Source organism: Trichechus manatus, unplaced genomic scaffold (assembly GCF_000243295.1).
Source record: "Trichechus manatus latirostris isolate Lorelei unplaced genomic scaffold, TriManLat1.0 scaffold00028, whole genome shotgun sequence".
Lineage (NCBI taxonomy): Eukaryota > Metazoa > Chordata > Mammalia > Sirenia > Trichechidae > Trichechus > Trichechus manatus.
The window spans coordinates 536666-541653 of NW_004443964.1; the positions used below are offsets into that span (position 1 = coordinate 536666).

The window sequence follows — 4988 nt, forward strand, 5'->3', positions numbered from 1 at the left end:
GGCGCCGGGCTGGGGGCGCGGGGCCGGGCTCCTCTATTCATTCCCGTGGTGAGCGGCCCGCGAGGGAGCAGCTGGGCGAGGCCCGTGCCGCGTTGGGTTGCCGGACCTGCGGGCGATGCGAGGCCAAGGGGCCGAGGGGACCCAGGCGGGAAAACTGGACGAGGGGGGCCCGCGGGCCCCGCACAGAGGCCGAGCTGCGCGCAACGCATTTGGCAAGGGCGCGCGGCCTGCGCGGACCCGGGCGGGGGCAGGAACCCGGGCAGGTGCAGCCCGGGCGGGGGCATGAGCAGGGCAGGAGAGCCGGCACAGTCCCGGAGCCTGGCTGGAGTCAGGGCCAAAGTCCTGGTCGCGGCTTTTGGAGCGGAGCGTTGAGAACCAGGTACCCAGATGGTGGCCCCGCGCGAGGGTCGGGGGAAGGGACGCGAGGGAGGACGCAGGAAAACGAGTCCCGAGGCCTCTCCAGGATTCTCGCTTGTCTGAGGAGCTCCTCGCCTGGTGGACAGACTGGGAGGGAAAGGTGCCCAGGTAACCCCCGATCCCGGCCTGGGGCGGAGGAAGGAACCACGCAGGAAGGCGCAGGAGCTTGGGTTGCAAGCGCGGGGGCGACCGGGACGCCCAGGCTCTGCTCACAGCAGCAGCGGGACTGGGGCTGCAGCCGGGCAGGGGTGCCCTGAAGTTTGAGATTGGAGAGCGGCAGCCTGAGGGAGCTGAATCCTGCATACCCCCAGAAGGTGAGGAGAGGGCTTCGAGGACGGAGGAAAGGAGAGGGAAGTGCCGTCTGTCTACACAAATATGGGCGGGAGACTGGAGAAGGGGCAGGTGGATGAGGCCAGTGGTCTGGCACTACCCCAGGCCTTTACCTGCCACGGTTGGGTTGCTCTCTGGCCTCCGTGCTGCACGTGCGGCTGTGGCAGGAGGCGCCGAGCTCGGGGTTCTGGGATCGGACATTTCCAGCACAGAACCGGAGTCTTGCGGTTCTCTCTTGCAGTTCCCCCGGGTTTGCAATTGGTGAGGAGTTTTTGGAGCCCAGGAGGGACCCTGAGGGTGACGCCTTAGTAGGAGTGGTCTATCAGCCTCTGAGACACAGAGAGCTCCTGACCTGAGGACACTGGGTGGTGAGGCAGGGGATGGTGGGAGGCAAGAGGACAAGCCCAGCCTACAGGAGACATAAGTCACAGGAGAAACTCCTGTCCTTGCCAGTGTGGGGGCTTTCTAAGAAGTGGACTTCGTGTGGACTGGACATCTGGGCATCCCAAGGATATGTAATTTGACCTCAACTGCAAGGAAGAGAGGAAGATGATTTGGGTTTGCTCAGCAAGGATGGGGCACACCTGAATACCAAAGGCCTCTGGGGAGAAATGAGAGTTCACAGCAGCCCCCGGCTTCTAAGCAGAAAATCAACAGGACATGTGGGTGTCTTAATGACAGAGTTCTGGCAGAATTTAGGAGGATTTAGGCTCAGAAGGATCCTTGGTGGCGTAACAGGTAAGTGCTTGACCACTGGGAGAAAGGTTGGTGATTTGAATCCACCCAGAGGTGTCTCAGAAGACATGCCTGGTTATCTACTCCTGAAGGTCAATCTTGAAAACCTGTGGAGCTCAGTTCTGCTCTGCACACGGAGTCACCATGAGTCAAAATCGGCAACCAACAACAGACTAAAAAGACGCTTTCTGCAAAGTTTTATTGTCTATTTGGCTTGAGACACAGCAGGAAAGAACCCATGTCATGAATGTGCCCCTTGTGGTTTTTTTCTTTACTAAAAGATTCCTTTAGGATGAAGAGACTGAAAACTAGGAGGAAGTTGAAATCATCATGATTTTGAAAATGTGACATGTTTCCATCTGAAACAATCTTGTTTACTTCTGGCATTAAAGCGAGAGCATGTGTACCTTCACACATTTATTTCTCGTCCACCTGCCACCTGAGTTTTGTAGGCTATGTTGCTATTCCACATTGCCCAGGTTTGTAAAACTCACCTTTGACTGTAGCTGTACTACCCATCATAACTGTTAGTGTAAATTCAACATTTGAACGGGTTCACTGGTCACTGCCCGTCCTGTTATCATTGATGCTTCTGGCATCGTTTACCTTGCTGTGTCTCCTGATTAGATTTCATTATCAGTCGTTTTTTCAGGAAGGGCTCCTGAGAACTGTCTTTCCGGAGCTTTTTCATGTTTGAGAATGCCTGCCGATTGTCTTTATCTTTGAACAGTCTTGGCTGGGTATAGTATTCTTAGGTTATGTATTCTTCCCCCAACACTTGGTAACTCTTGTCCCACTATTTTGGCGTTGAATTTTGCTGTCAGGAAGTCTGAAGTCAGCCTGATTTTTTCCTCACGTGAGTGATTTGCCTTTTCTTACTGAGTTTCTGGAGAATTCTTTCTTTTCGCCTCAGCTCATTAGCTAACCCAGGCCACCTCTCAGAATTGAATGTCTGATACACTGTGTGTTCTTTCAGTTTGCAGATTTTTTTTAAGTTTCAGGGGCATTTACTTTGTTATCTCTTTAAAGCATCTGCTGTTACATTTGTTGGTGTTTCTCCTTCAGAGACACCAATTGTATCGGTTTCCTGTTGATGCTGTAACATATTTACCACACACTTAGCAGCTTAAAACAATACAAATTTATTCTCTTACATTTCTGGGGGTCAGAAAGGCCAACAGGGTTTCGCTGAGTTAAAATCAAGGTCTCGGCAGTGTGTCCTTTTCTATAGGCTCTCGCGGATAATCTGTTTTCTTGCCTTTTCCTGCTTTTAGAGGTCCCTCCACATGCCTTGGCTCAGGGCCCCCTTTCCATCTTCAAAGCCAGCAATGGCCAGTCAAGTCTTTCCCAAATGGCATCATCTGACACTGACTTTTCTGCCTCCTGCTTCCACTTTTAAGGACCCTTGTGATTACATTGGGCCCACTTTGATAATCCAGGATAATCTCCCTATTATAAGGTTAGCTAATTAACCAAAGAAAACTAAACCCATTACTGTGGAGTCAATTTGGACTCATAATGATGCTGTAGGGCAAAAGCAGAACTGCCCCTTAGGGTTTCCAAACCTGTAAATCTTTATGGAAGCAGGCTGCCACATCTTTCTTTCATGGAGCAGCAGGTGGGTTCAAACCACCAACCGTCAGGTTAGCAGCCAAATGCTTAACCAGTGCACCACAAGGGCTGTTCGTTAGCTGATTAAAAATCAAACCTGTTGCTGTCGAGTTGATTCTGACTCTAACTGACCCTACTAGCAACCTTAATTCCATGTGCAGCCTTAATTCCCCTTTGCCATGTAACCTAACATATTTATAGGTTTTAGGGATCAGGACATGGGTGTCTTCGGGGGCCATTATTCTGCCTCCCATGTCAATTTCCCTGACGTTGGGTCATCTTGGTCTATTACCCTGCCTCCCATGTCAATTCCCCTAACGTTGGATCATCTTTGTCTTCTATGTCGTTTGCTTCTCTCTAATCGCTTTGATCTTTTTGTTTTCCTCTTCTGCATTTCTGCAATTATCTCGAGCCTTTTCTCTTTGTCGGTAATTTTGATTTTAGTAAACTGTTCATAGCTGTTTTTAATTTACTAATTCATCTAGTAATTGTATTGGTCTCCAATGTATTCCTTAGTTTTTCCATTTTCCTTTTTAAAAAAATTTCATTTCTAATTCATTTCATTAAAAAAAATCTCTTCTTTGAGCTCTTATTTTACCAATTTAATGTTCTTCTTAAGTTTTTCTATTACATGAAGCAATCAGGATGAATTTCCTATGTTCCTTGGGTTATATTTCTTTTAGGTTAGGTTCTTTGTCTCTTTCTCCTTTGCTTTTTTTTACCTATACACACACACCCCTTTCTCTCTCTCTGTATAAAGGAGCCCTGGTAGTACAATGGTTAAGCACTCTGCTGCTAATCGAAAGGTTGGCAGTTCGAGCCACCAGCTGCTCTGTGGGAGAAAGATGTGGCAGTCTGCTTCCGTAGAGATTACAGCCTTGGAAATCCTATGAGGTGGTTCTACTCTGTCCTATAGGGTTGCTATGAGTCAGAATTGACCTGATGGCAACGGGGGAGGGGTATACATATAGGAAAGTGAACATATTGTAATTGCACAACTTGATGAATTTTCTAACACACACGTGTAACCAGACCCAGACTTAGAATAGAACACTAACAGCCCCCTACCCCGTCCCTTCCTTACTCTCCCTTCCAGTCACTACTCCCCAACCTCAGGTTAACTGTTAACCTGATTTCTACCAGCATGGATTCGTTTGCCTGTTTTTATACCTTGTTCAAGTGTGACAACGCAGGATATGCTCTTTTGTGAATGCTTCTCTTGCTCCATTGGTGTGTGAGATTCTCTTGTGTTGTTAGGTGCAGTTCTAGGTGTTTCTTATAGTATCCTTTCTGGGAACATGCTGTAATTTATTTATCCACCCTGTTGTGATGGGCATTTGGGTGGCTTTCCATTTACATTACAATTAGTTCTGCTGCGCACATTGCTAGTACGTGTCTTTTGGTGTACACAGGAGTGCATTTCTGTTGGAATATACCTAAGTGTGGAATTGATGAGTACTGGCTATGCATATGTTCAAAGTTAGGAGATACTCCCAAACAGTTTTCCAACCTGATTATACCATTTTACACTCCCAGCAGCAAAGCACGGGAGTTCAGCTCGCTCGTGTACTTGCCAGCACTTGGTACTTTCCCTCCTTTGCTCTTTAGCCATCTGGAGATGTAGTTTCCATTTGCGTTTCTCTGATGGCTAATGAGATGGAACACCTTTTCATATGTTTATCTAAATTTCCTCTTTCGTGAAATGTCCAAGTCTTTTGTCCATTTTTTTTCTATTAGGTTGACTGATTTTTTTCTTATTGGTTGGTAGGAGTTTTTATTTATTGATTTAATGTGTTCTCGATACAAGTCCTGTGTCAGGTACACGTAGATAAATAACTACTCCCAGTGTCAGGTACACGTATATGAATAACTGCTCCCTGTGTCAGGTACACGTA

The 4988-nt window shown here is 47.8% G+C and overlaps 1 protein-coding gene across 2 annotated transcripts in view; it reads left to right on the forward strand.

Annotated features, from left to right (window-relative positions):
- RAB40B (RAB40B, member RAS oncogene family) overlaps nt 1-4988 on the forward strand; it is a 26197-nt gene that overhangs the window by 504 nt on the left and 20705 nt on the right. The gene's annotated exons all lie outside the window — the stretch shown is intronic.